The sequence below is a fragment of the Theropithecus gelada genome, chromosome 6 (assembly GCF_003255815.1).
Source record: "Theropithecus gelada isolate Dixy chromosome 6, Tgel_1.0, whole genome shotgun sequence".
Lineage (NCBI taxonomy): Eukaryota > Metazoa > Chordata > Mammalia > Primates > Cercopithecidae > Theropithecus > Theropithecus gelada.
Genome location: NC_037673.1, coordinates 95725263 through 95738811, shown reverse-complemented (window position 1 = coordinate 95738811; position 13549 = coordinate 95725263).

Below are 13549 nucleotides of genomic sequence, written 5' to 3'. Positions count from 1 at the left end.
AAAAAAAAAAAAAAAAAAAAAAAAAAAAGAAAATTATATGCGGAATAAATAAATAATTTTCAAAACTTAAGGAAACAATTCGATTTTTAAAAATTAAATAGGCAAAATATTTGGACAATCATTTTATGAAAGAAGATATATGGATAGCAAATAAACACATATAGAGTTGCTCAGCATCATTAATCATTACAGAAATGTAAATTAAAACCACAATAAGAAACTACTATATATATATATATATATATATAAGAGCAAGTAAGATACAAAAGATTGACAATACCAAACATTGGCCAGGATGTGGAGGGCTTTATTTCTGGTAATACTTATACAATGATGAAAACACTTTCAAATATTCCTAATCAAATGCTCTCACTGTATTACAATTTTCATTCAAAACATTTATCATTTACTTGTAAAAAAAGTGTTGCTAATCTGAAACTGTAGACTACAGCATATGTCTTATTTTTCCCCCTTAAACATCTGTTTGGGCACCATTTACTGAGAAGAACTTTTCATCATAAACTATATCAACAAATTTGGAACAACTTTTGAATGAAATACTGAACAGCTAGCTGTGCAGGGCAACTATCTGATACCCCAGACCCATTTCATGGAAAGTATTTTCAAGATTATATTCCATTCTAAACGTCGGGAGTATATAACATTAATCCCGTTGATATAAATGTATAGTACATTGTGAATATTGGCTCAATGTCTTAAAAAACATCTTTTCATTTATGAATCATGGCCAATACAGGTAGTACAAACTAGATAACTTTATCACAATTTTAATGCCAGTGAAATAAACCAGTATAGCCATGATTACATTGTCCTCATTTATCCCTGAAGCATGCTATTAATTTTAATAATATGATTTCTTATTGAATGTACATCACTTATAAACTAATATTCCTTCTAGTAACACATAAGAATTATAATTTTGGGGCATCTCATTTTTGAATCAGACTCTAAAAATTCCATCATGTATTTAGAAAAATTTGTCTTTCTTTATAGATATCTCAACATCATTTTCTAGCAGATAAATGAATTTTAGTTTATTCCTACATTGTTTTCTGTGTGTCATTTTAGTGATTGTGTGCAGTTGGAATGGAAAATGTTTTCTCATTGGTATGTGATTATTAGATTAGAAATCATAAAAGAGGTTTACAAATATATATATATAGCTAAATTTAAGGAATTTGTCAAATATTGAAAGGATAGTTATATTTCTTTAAATATCATTGAAATTGTAGAGGTGTGACTTTACAAATGGTTACATTTGTTAACCATTAGCAAATATCTCAAAGTGCAATATACATTAGCATAACCTCTTATTAATGATAGTAGGTTAAAATCATAGCCTCTATGATGACTTTTGCTGACTTCACATATTATTTGACTGTCCTTATTTAAACCACTTAGTATGACTTATATTCTTTAAGAAATTAAGATAAATATCAGGTCTGTCATTTTCTCATTGTCTTGAATATTCAATATTAGCAATGCTTCAATATATGAATTTTCTGCAGAAATTTTTAAAAATTATTTTTTATTTTTGAGCATCAGTTTAATTGAAGTTAGAAACATAAATTATGTTAGCACATATAGAATTATTACTTATAGAATATACAATAATAAATATAAAATAAGTATATATTAAACATATATTTGTTTATAGAGTTCTAGTTTAACTTCAATTAAGCTAAAATGTATCTGATATATAGCTTACCTAGTATATATTTTTAACTTCAATTAATTTTTACATATCTACATACATTTTTAATTTCTATTAAAATTAAAGGAATTGTAATCATATATTCCATTAATTCAATTATTTTGACACAGGTACACTGTCATTACATCACCCTGAAGATGAATATTTTAACCCTCTTCACATTATGGAAGTAACACTTTTCCAGTATGATGCCATATGTGGTAATCATTCCTTTGCTTAATACATTTTTTAGTACTACCTGTCTACTAGATAATATATTGCAGTGAGTAAAAGACAATGTCTTTTCTCCAACAGTGCTGACATTTTAGAAGGAGTAATCAGGCAATAAACAAGGAAGTATAAAATATAATACTAGATGGTAATAAATGCTAAGAAGTAAAATAAAGCAGATAACTAGAACAGAATGTAATATGAGTCAGAATTTTAATAAAATAGGTCAGAGGAGGATTTTCATATGAAGTGACATTTTAGCAGACATCTGAATAAAACGTTAATGGGCACTGTCATAGTCTGCTGCTATAACAGAATACCACAGACTGGGTAATTTATAATGAACAGAAATGTGTTCCTTACTGTTCTGGAGACTGGAAAGATGAAGACAAAGTGCCAGCAGTTTTGGCTGTCTCGTGAGGGCTTTCTTGCTGCATCCTCATATGATGAAAGGTGGAAGAGCAAAAGGGAACTGATGCTGTGTTCTCATATGGCATAAAAGGGAACCCAATCCCACAAGCCCTTTTTATAACAGCATTGATGTATTCATGAGGGCAAAGCCCCACCTCCCAACACTATTGCATTGGGGGTTAATTTTCAAACACATGAATTTTAGGGAATGCATTCACACCATAGCAGGTGCCATGTCAATACTCGGGAAAAGAATCGAGAAGCCAGAAGTAGGTGTTTTTAAATTGTGTTTAAAGAACTGTAAGGAATGCAGTCTGACTGAAATGGCATGTGCAAGGAAAATAGAGATATAAAGTAAGGAGATTTTTATGTGCTAGTTCATATGATGAGGTAGCCATTGTAAGGTGGTCAGATATTATCCTTTGTGTGTGTGTGTGTGTGTGTATATATATAAATATATATAAACACATTATATATATACACACATATATATATAAACTATTGGAGAAGCTACATGGAGAAGGAATATGATAAGATTGACATATTCCAAAGGTCATTTAGATTCCTTGGAGAAGAATACTACACCTGGAAAAGAAAAAGTGGGAACAGAGAAGTAAGTTGACTTTAACAGTAGTACAGACAGCAAAGGGTATTGACTGGAACCTGTGACTGAAAAGCAAGAGGATCTACTGATGCATTTGCTGTAAGACAAAGAGATGATTCAAGATGCCACAAAAGTTTTTTTCACCAAGCATCTGGACAAGAGGAAGTGCCATATTTGGAGGTAGAAATGTGTATTTTAATTTTAAGCAAGTAATATTTGGATACTTATTAGTCATCTAAGTGGAAATGTCAGGCAGGCACTAGGATATATGATTCAAGATTTTAGGAGAGTTGTCAGAGTTATAGATATAATCTGGAAGGTAAGGTATCAAAGTATATGTGTTTTTTAAACTTAGGGAATGAATGAGATCACCAAGGAAGAGGATGTAAAGAGAGAAGATACTGAGAACAGAGATTGGGAAGAAAAGAATTAAATAAATGAGACTGAAAGCAAGTGAAGTGTTATGGAAAACCAGGTCAGTGAGGTGACCTGGAGATGAAGTACAGGAAGTATTTAAAGAACTAGGCAACAGCCAGCTGTAATAAATATCACTCAGAACTTGAGTACAATAAAAACTAAGAATTGAGCAGTGGAGGTGAACAAATGATCTTGTCAAGAACAGTGTCAGAAGAATATTGGAGATAAATTGCTTTTTATTAGCTGAAAAATTAGAATATGGGGAAAGTTGATAATACTGAAAAGTAGAAATTTAAGCAACTTAGTTTTTAATATAATTTTTAATTATATAGGACATTATGTAATTCCCTTATCTATTTCTTGATTATTTTCTGTGAACTAAGAGTGATTTATCTTTATTATGAGTTGGACTTTCAAGTTAATATGAAAATGTAATATTTATGGCTTCTCATGCTGCTGTGTCAATAGAGATATCATACACTTGACTTTATAGCTCTGCTTTTATGACAAATTTGTTATTTTTGAAATGAGATGTCAAAAGAGTAGGGTAGTTTTTATGATCTCCAATATAGAAAATAAGTGATTAACAGGACTTCAACAGTGCTTTTATAAAGTTTACAGGTTTACAGTTACATGTGAAATCCATTATTTTACACTGAGTACTTATAATTGCCATGAAGCCATATAGAATATATGTATATGCATAAAAATAAAAATTCCTTTGACTCCTACAGGTTATTCTGAAGAGCATCTGAGTGGATTGTATCTCTCTTTAATTTTATTTTGCTTCTATAATGAACACTTCTGTTGCCTGGAGGTTTTCCTAACACTAGGGTGATATTTGGCAGATTTTAAGGTGTCTTGTATAGTAGAAACCATGTAGAATCTTTGCCATCAATGTTTGCTGACCATAATTTTTAAAAATATAAATTTAAGTTGGGAGATAACACTATTGCATTATTAAAAATATTTTATCTTCAAGGATATTTGTGTGTATTTTGATACATACAAAATACAGATGTGATTTTCTTGTAAGCAATACATCCAATAAACTTGGCTCATAGGACATAAAAAAAGTAATTTTATTATTCTTTCCTTCTTACCATTTAAAATGTATTTAGGAGACAGAGTTTTCATTATGACAGTGCATAAAATCTCTGGGAGGAATAATGACTTTTATAATTACTCTAAAATAATGAATAGTCTTTTATTTTAAATCCAAAAATAAGTCTCAATTAAGTAAAATCTCCAGTTTCATGAATTAATTATAACTACAATTTGGTTTTGATTTAAACATTCTTTACTCTCCCTGATGGGTCATATTCATGTGGGGTATATTTATGCTAATGGCAGATGTGATGAAGGTTGTGAATAATTTCCTTTTCTTCTGGCCAGCTTCTCATGATTTTTGACCATTTTAGGGTTGAGAACATGGCTATCAAATAGGGGAAAATAGAGACTTCCTTAAGTTATAGTTATTTAAGCTGTGAGTTAAACACTAATCTTAGGAAGGATTTAAAACTGATTCTCCTATAGGACATTTTATGGCTTTTTAGAGGTTCTCTACTATTCTCCTCCACCCACAACATCCATTTCAGACAATACAGATTTTATACTCTCGCTGCTGCTCTTTCATCACCTCCTAAGGAGTTTCCTCACTGGTTCCTGTCATCAGAAGATCTTTAGGGACTGAATATAAAATTTTAATATAGAATTATTTTCTATATGACTCATCTCAGTCCATTGGAAATGCAATTTGCCATCTTGTGGGTGATGTTAGTTCCTAAAATCTCTCTCTCTCTTTCTCTCGCTCTCGCTCTCGCTCTCACTCTTGGTCTTGCTCTCGCTCTGTGCCTTACATCTCTACCTCTATCTCATGTGTTACCATAGTCCAATGGCGGCAGAATCTAGTCTTAGATTCTTCAGGCATAGCCGGCGCGATGGCTCACGCCTGTAATTTCAGCACTTTAGCAAGCTGAGACGGACGGATCACCTGAGGTCAGCAGTTCGAGACCAGGCTGGCCAACTTAGCAAAACCTCATCTCTACTAAAAATACAAAAATTAGCTGGACGTGATGGTGTGAGCCTGTAATCCCAGTTACTTGGGAGGCTGAGACAGGAGAATCGCTTGAACAACCCAGGAGGTGGAGGTTGCAGTAAAACGAGATCGTGCCACTGTACTCCAGCCTGGGCCACTTCATCTCAAAATGAAACAAAAACAAACAAACAAACAAAAAGATTCTTCAGGCCTGAGTGTCAGATGCAAGTCCAAATGATCCCATTAAATGCGGGTGGCAAGTATCACTACTGCAAAGCTGTCTCACCGTTGCCTTTTTCATTAGTCTTATGGTGGGGGGCTCACACAAATTCCTCTCTCTCCTTCTTATGAGGGTTGGAATTCACAGCAAAGTAGCAAATCTTTCCACAAACACATTTTCCATAATTTTCTTTGCACAGAGTCTCTCTTTAATGTTTTCATATGCTTAAAGTTAATGAGAGATTTCAAGAGCCACCTAAATGGTTCCAATTGATTTCCTTCATAAATTTCCGTTTTTGTTTGCCCATCTCACTTTGATATCTTATATGTATTTTAGGGTACCAGTCAAAACTTCCAGTTTAACACTGTATAGTACTGGCCTGATAATTCTTATGTTCATACTATGCTTATCTAATTATTTGAAGTCATAGAAAAATTACTGTGTTGTTCTTGATTGCACATCCATGCCAATATCTTACTAATGTGTTTTCTGTTAGATTTTAAAATAAAATTGTCTTATTATAAACTTATTTTTTTTTTGTTTTAAATTTCCAGCACTTAAGCATCTTGAAGTAAATATAGACATTTTAGGTCATTAAACATAAGGAATTTTTACAAGTAATGCTTTCTATGATACATAAGAAAATAATGTAAGTTTATGATAGTCTGAAAACTTATTGTAATTTTACTTCAGTAATTCCAACAGTATTCCATCAGTGCTTATGAAACATCATGCATATAAGTGCTGGTGTTTTTTGCTACTAAGCAGGAGAATAGAATTCTTTCCAAGGAAGCTTTTCCCTATAGAGCTATAGATGCTAGACCTCTTTGAAGATTTATGACTTAATGTCTTGCAATGAAATAATATGGTTCCTGTGAAGCTTACATTATTTCACAAACATTATTTAATGTATAAAAGTCTGAGTAGAATCTCTGAAGTGAAAGGAACAAAAGTCAAAGGGGAATTTTTTGACTTTGTGTGACTATTATCCATGCTCTAATAATTGTCATTTCTATGAAGCTGTGAATTCAATAATAAACTGATCTTATTTGCACTAGAAGCAAGTTTAGGCATTGCCTATGGAAAAGGTTAATCAGCCTGTTTGCCGTTATTACTGGTTTCATGTTTTTCTACTTTTAGGCAAAGTATGTTTCTGTTTTTCGAAAATGTATTTTGTGGATGAAGATTACTCTAGTAAATTTAGTCTATACCTTTTAGTAGAATTTCCTGGTTTATAAAAAGGATTATTTCCTCTTTAGAGTTAAAAAAAGTGATCCTACTCAAAAATAGAAGGTGCAGATCCTCCATACAGGAAAATTTCTTTGTAGAAGACAGAATTGATTAGTCTAGTATGTTTAATGTAAAAATTTGACTAAAATATTAATGTGTGATATTTTGACATTTTGGCCATTTTGTGCGTATTAAAAATAAACCACATGAACAATCAGTTTGTTTTCTTAGGTGGGTTCATTCAAGCAATTGCAATTTTACTAATGACAGATTTATTGCAATGACACATAGACATGAAAATTTAGAACTTGTGAAAATTAATTGTAATATTTTAAAATTAGATATTGAAAATATAAAAGTGAATGAGAAATTTTCACCTAGAGGGAACTGTTTAATCACTGAGTTGCAAATCAAAGTTATTTTTTGGTTAATAGAATGGTGTTATAGATGCAAAGACAATGTAATATAAACACACCTTTTAGTACCCTCTGATTCTCGAATAGTTTTCACTTTTTCTAATTTTATATAATTAAAAAGTTATTTCCTGCTCTACCAACTCTATGATTGATATTTATAAGAGATTTATAATGAATGAAATACCAATATTACTATCTTATTATTTAAAAGGACATACATGATTTATGCAAGTCAATATATTTAAAATATACTTTCTACTCTCATAAAAATTAAGAAAATAGTCTGATATTCAAATACTCAATTTCAGCAATTTTACATGCAGCTGTATTCAAGGAGATGAATCACTTCATTACCATACAAGGTAACTATTCTGTTTTCAAATTTGTGGGAAATTTCAGAGAAGAGCTCTTACATCCAACCTTCCATAAAATGATTTTGTACACATTGTTAGTGTTTAATCTCAAGATTCTTAAAAGTTCTAGTAAATAGTCTTTTAGGTAAAAGATGAAGCCTGAATCTTCATGAATATGGACAATATAATTATCTTTCTCAGATGTTTCAGTTTTATAAATGCTTTCAGTTGTTCCCAATAGCCACATGTCTCTAGATACCCAGTTAAATTAGTAAGAGATTTACACACAGATATTTTGGTAAAACTATGCTGCAACATTTATTTTGATTTATATTTGAGTCTATAAGAAGCTACTTTCTTTTCAACATACAGGCAACTTCAAGGCAAAAGACTGTGAGAAGAAATCAAAGGCCATTTTCGTCTTAGTTTCCTTACTTATGGCAATCATGATTATCCCTTTTTTTGTTATAACATGCTAAATAACAGCTGAATTTGATTTAATTTGTTATTTGTTTTTAGTTGAATTTTAAACTTCTGTTCATAGAGTGAAAAGCCATCAATAGACAGGAGAAATAAATAAATTATATCTAATTTTCACAGATATACCCTGATTCAAATCCATGTCAGAGTACAATTCACTATAGTTTAGCTATATGTAAATGATAAGATGCTCTGGGGAGAAGTTTTGAAGATTTTCAAGTTTCTTCCCTCAGTATCAACATTGATGAATCTAAGTAATTGAGGGAGAAGAAGCATACAAGATAATAATTATTTACAAAAACAGCAAAATGTTAGAAACATTTGAAAAATGAAGGTTCTCTGCCAAGCACGGTGGCTCATGCCTGTAATCCCAGCACTTTGGGAGGCCGAGGCAGGCGGATCACTTGAGGTCAGGAGTTTGAGACCAGCCTGGCCAATGTGATGCAACCCCGTCTCTACAAAAAATACAAAAATTAGTCGGCCATGGCGGAGAGCACCTGTAATCCCAGCTACTTGGGAGACTGAGGCAGGAGAATTACTTGAACCCAGAAGGCAGAGGTTGCAGTGAGCTGAGACCACACCATTGCACTCCAGCCTGGGCAACAAGAAAGAAACTCTGTTTCAAAAAAAAAAAAAAAGTGGAGGAGGGGGTAGAAAGAAAAACAAAGTTTCTTGTGAATGTGTGTGTGTCTGTGTGTCTGTGTCTGTGTCTGTGTGGTAAGGTGGGGAAAGGGTTCCTGGTTGTATCCTAGGGTGAAACACATCTGAGGGCAGCAGTGAGAGTGGTACTGAGTGAAGGGAAGTTTTGAAGATTGGCTCTGGCCACTTCCCCATACAATCATTATCTTTTAATAATAAATACATGACTCTTACACCTGACTGATGAAACTGTACTTGAGTCCCCTGTCTACAAATTTATATTCTCCCTTTCGTCTTCAGAATATTATAATGCAAACTTAAGATGGCTGTTTTCTTTCAACCCTTCATATTTCTAAGAATTTAATGATGACTGCTTGAAGAGAGAAATTGTCTGCTGGAGTAAAAGCAAAGGGATATGATTCTTACTGGATCTTTTGATAGTTAGGGACCCTCATGCCAAGGCTGACTGCCTCTCCTCTCCAAATCACTGGATGGGCAAAATTGGTTCCTAGCCTTCTCCTTCCTCAATCTATTTAATGTGTTAGTGTAAATAATCTGCTGGTGTGAAGGCACCCGTTTGTACCCACTTCTCATACTTGACTCTGCCACTCTTCCCAGCTCTGAATAGAGTGAGATGATTGTCTGACATCTGTCGTGGTGGGGTATTTAAGCACAGAAATTAGAAAACACCTCAAATTATACTTTTTAAAAAAAGATTGCTAGCTTAACAGAATACTCCTTCTGATAATAAACTCAGTTGAAAATTATAATAAACTGGGAAATTCAAATACAAATAAGAAAACATTAAATTTGTAACAATTTAAACAAAATTAGTGGAACTGATGAACAATTGTTAATTGGCATAATAAATATATTTAAAGAAATAAGAAATGCATAGGCAATATATTACATATAAAAATAGAATCTTCTAGATCAAGATGGCTAACTAGATGTGTCTAGGTCTTGCCTCCCCCACAAAGAAGAATCAAGTCAGCAAATAGATAACCAAATGAAAAATAAAGCATCTAGGGGAGAATGCTGGGATCCACCAAACAAGCAGCAGTGACAATGTGAGGCACAGAAGCAGGAGACAGCAGGCATACACAGGGAATCAGGGCAACTGGCTGGATTGACTTGGAGCCAGGAGGGACTTCCATTATAGAGAAAATGTAAGCCAGAGATCCTCAGCAGTTCATATTCCCACCACAGACACCTGCAGTCCTAGTTACAGGAAAGGCCCTCGACCCTCAGAGGCCCTAAGCTTAGTATAGTGAGCTGACTAGAGCACATGGGACTACATTGTTCCAGAGAGGAAATTCATGCCTGAAAGTTAGCCACAAACACCAAGCTATTAGAGCATGGCACCATCTTTAGTGTAGTGACAAACTGTATTTCAGTTTGCCCTGTGGTCCAATAGTTTCTGTATCTCTATATTCCTGGGGCCTCACTAACATCCACATCCACCCAAAGGGTTGAAGAGTCACAGTGCTGGCTGGACCCAGTAATGCGGCCAGAAATGTTTATAGCACTTGAGGCCATGCAGCACCCTGCACACCAGGAAACAGGTGGCCTAGCAGATCAGGGAGCCTACCACCAGGACAAAGGACACCAACGCATGCATTCTCCGAAGTCTGAGAATAAACTGCCTGATGCTGCTGCCACTGGCAACAGCCCCACCCCCACCCAGCAGGGGAAGCACCACACACCTATGTGCCCTGTCTAGGGGTTCAGAGATGGCTCAAACTGAACTAGGACCCAGCTGAGCTGTGCAGGAACAGTGATGGTCATCAGTTCAGGGAATTCAGAACCTCTGGTGGAGCATTTTTTTTCACCTTCTCTACCTCCACAACCTCCTGGGTAAACAGGATAAAAAATTGGACTTCCTTACAAAAGGTTTTTCTCTAGAGACTGTGGAAAGAGTAAAATCTTGTATATTGTCTGTGATAAAATGTCTACAAAAACAAAAAGCATGGAATTGATGCCAACAGCCTTAAAATCATGAGTAGGATGATAGTAGAGTAGGGAAATAGTGGAATTAGGAGAGAATATCTATCTTTGCTGACTTTCCCTGAAAAACTAACCAAATATAAAATGGGCTACAGGAAAAATTGCTAAAATGGATTTAAGCCAGTGTTGAACATGCTACAAAAGTTTTAAACAGTGACTAGTTCTATTACAAAATACATGTACTAAATATATTTCCTTGCAATCAAGTGTCCTGAAGACTCTGTAAAGTGTGTGAATGTGTTGAAAGATAATTAGTTTAAAATGTTCATGTATACTTTTTATTTTTCATATTATTTTTAACTTTTGTGGGTACAATGTAGGTGTGTGTGTGTGTGTGTGTGTGTATATATATATATATTTATGGAGTGCATGAAATGTTTTGATATTGGCATGCAATGTGAAATAAGTACATCATGAAACATGGTGTATCTATTGCCTCAAGCATTTATTTATTGAGTTACAAACAATACAATTATACTCTTTAAGTTATGTTAAAATGTACCATTATTATTTACTATTATTGACTACTATCACATTATTGTGCTATCAAAGAGTAGGTCTTATTCATTCTTTCTAATTATTTTTTTGTACCCACTGACCATCCCCACCTCCCCTCCAGCCATGCTTCCCAGCCTCTGATAACCTTCCTTTACTTTCTATGTCCATGAGTTAAATTGTTTTGATTTTCACATCCCACAAATAAGTGAGAACATGTGATGTTTGTCTTTCTGGACCTGGTTTTCTTTACTTAACATAATGATCCCCAGTTCCATCTATGTTGTTGAAAATTAGTGAATCTCATTATTTTTAATGTCAGAATAGTATTCAATTGTGTATAAGTACCACATTTTTAAAAATTTATCTGTTGATGGACACTAAGTTTCCTTCCAAATATTACGTATTGTAAACAACTGCAACAAACATAGGAGTACAGATACCTCTTCAATATACTAATTTCCTTTTTTTTTTTTTTGATAAATATCCAGCAATCAGATTGCTGGATTATACGGTAGCTCAATTTGCGGTTTTTTGAGAAACCTCCAAACTGTTCTACATAATGGTTGTACCTATTAACATTTCCACCAACAGTGTATGATGTTTCTCCTTTCTCCACATTTTTGCCAGCATTTGTTATTGCCTGTCTTTTGGATATAAGTCATTGCAACTGGGGTGAGACAATATCATTCATCAAAGATACTGGCCTGTAGTTTTCTTTCTTTTTTTGATATATCTTTTTCTGGTTTTGGTATCAGGGTAATTTTGGCCTCGTAGAATGAGTTTGGAAGTATTCCGTCCTCTTCTATTTTTCAGAATAGTTTCAGTAGGATTGGTATTAGTTTTTCTTTAATTGTTTGGTAGAGTTCATGAAACCATCAGGTTCTGAGCTTGTCTTTACTGGGAGATGTTTTATTATAGCTTCAATAGGTTGCTTATTATTGGCCTGTTCAGGTTTTGAATTTCTTCCTGGTTCAATCTTGGTAGTTGTATGTATCTAGGAATGTGTCCATTTCTTCAAGATTTTCCAATTTATTCACATAGAGTTGTTCATAGTAGCCATTAATATTCCTTTGCATTTCTGTAGTATCAGTTGTAATGTCTCCTTTTTCATTTCTGATTTTATTTATTTGGACATTCTATTTGTTTTTTCGTAGTTAGTCTACTAAAGGTTTATCACCATTGTTTAAATTTTCAATCAACTTTTTGTTTAATGGATCTTTTGTATGTTTTTATTGAAAATTTATTTATTTCTGTTTTGATCTTTATTATGACTTTTCTTGTATTAATTTGTTGTTTTGTTAGCTCTTGCTTTTCTAGTTCTTTAAGATGCATTGCTGGATTGCTTATTTGAAGTCTGTCTTCATTTTTGATATAAGTACTTATAGTCATAAACTTCCCTTTCAGTACTGCGTTTGCTATATCCCATAGGTTTTGGTATGTCATATTTCCATTATGATTTCTTTCAAGATATTTTTCAGTTTCCTTCTTAATTTCTTCATTGATCCACTGGTCATTCAGGAGCATATTGTTTAGTTTCCATGTATTTGTATAGTTTCCAAGACTCCTTATTAATTTTTAGTTTTATTCTATTGTAGTTGATGAAAATGCTTGATATTATTTTAAATTTTTGAATGTTTAAGACTTGTTTTGTGACCTAACATATGGTCTAGCCTTGAAAATGAGCCATGTGCTGAGAAAAATCATCTGTATTTTGCAGCTCCTAGATGAAATGTTCTGTAAATATGTATTAGATCCATTTGGTCTATTGTGCAGACTACATGTGATGTTTGTTGATTTTCTGTCTGGAAGGCCTGTCCAATGCTAAAAATGGGGTATTGAAGTCTCCAGCTATTGTTGTATTGAGTCCTTTCTATCTCTTTAGCTCTAATAATATTTTATTTCTATATCTGGATGTTCCAGTGTTGGGTGCATATATATTTAAAATAGTTATATCCTCTTACTGAATTAACCCATTTTTCATTATAGAGTGACCTTCTTTGTCCTTTCTCATAGTTTCATTCTGAAATCAATTCTGCTTAAGCATACTGATGTCTGTTTGGTTTTGGTTTCCATTGGCATGTAATATCTTTTTCCATCTCTTCATTTTTATTCTATGTGTGTCTTTACAGGTGATGTGTTTCTTGTAGGCAACATATCAGTGTTTCTTGTTTTTTCCATCCATTCAGCTAGTTTACGTGTTTTGATTGGAAAGTTTAGTGCATTTCATTTAATGTTATCATTGATAAGTAAGGACTTACTCCTGGCATATTTTACTTGTTTTCTGGTTATTT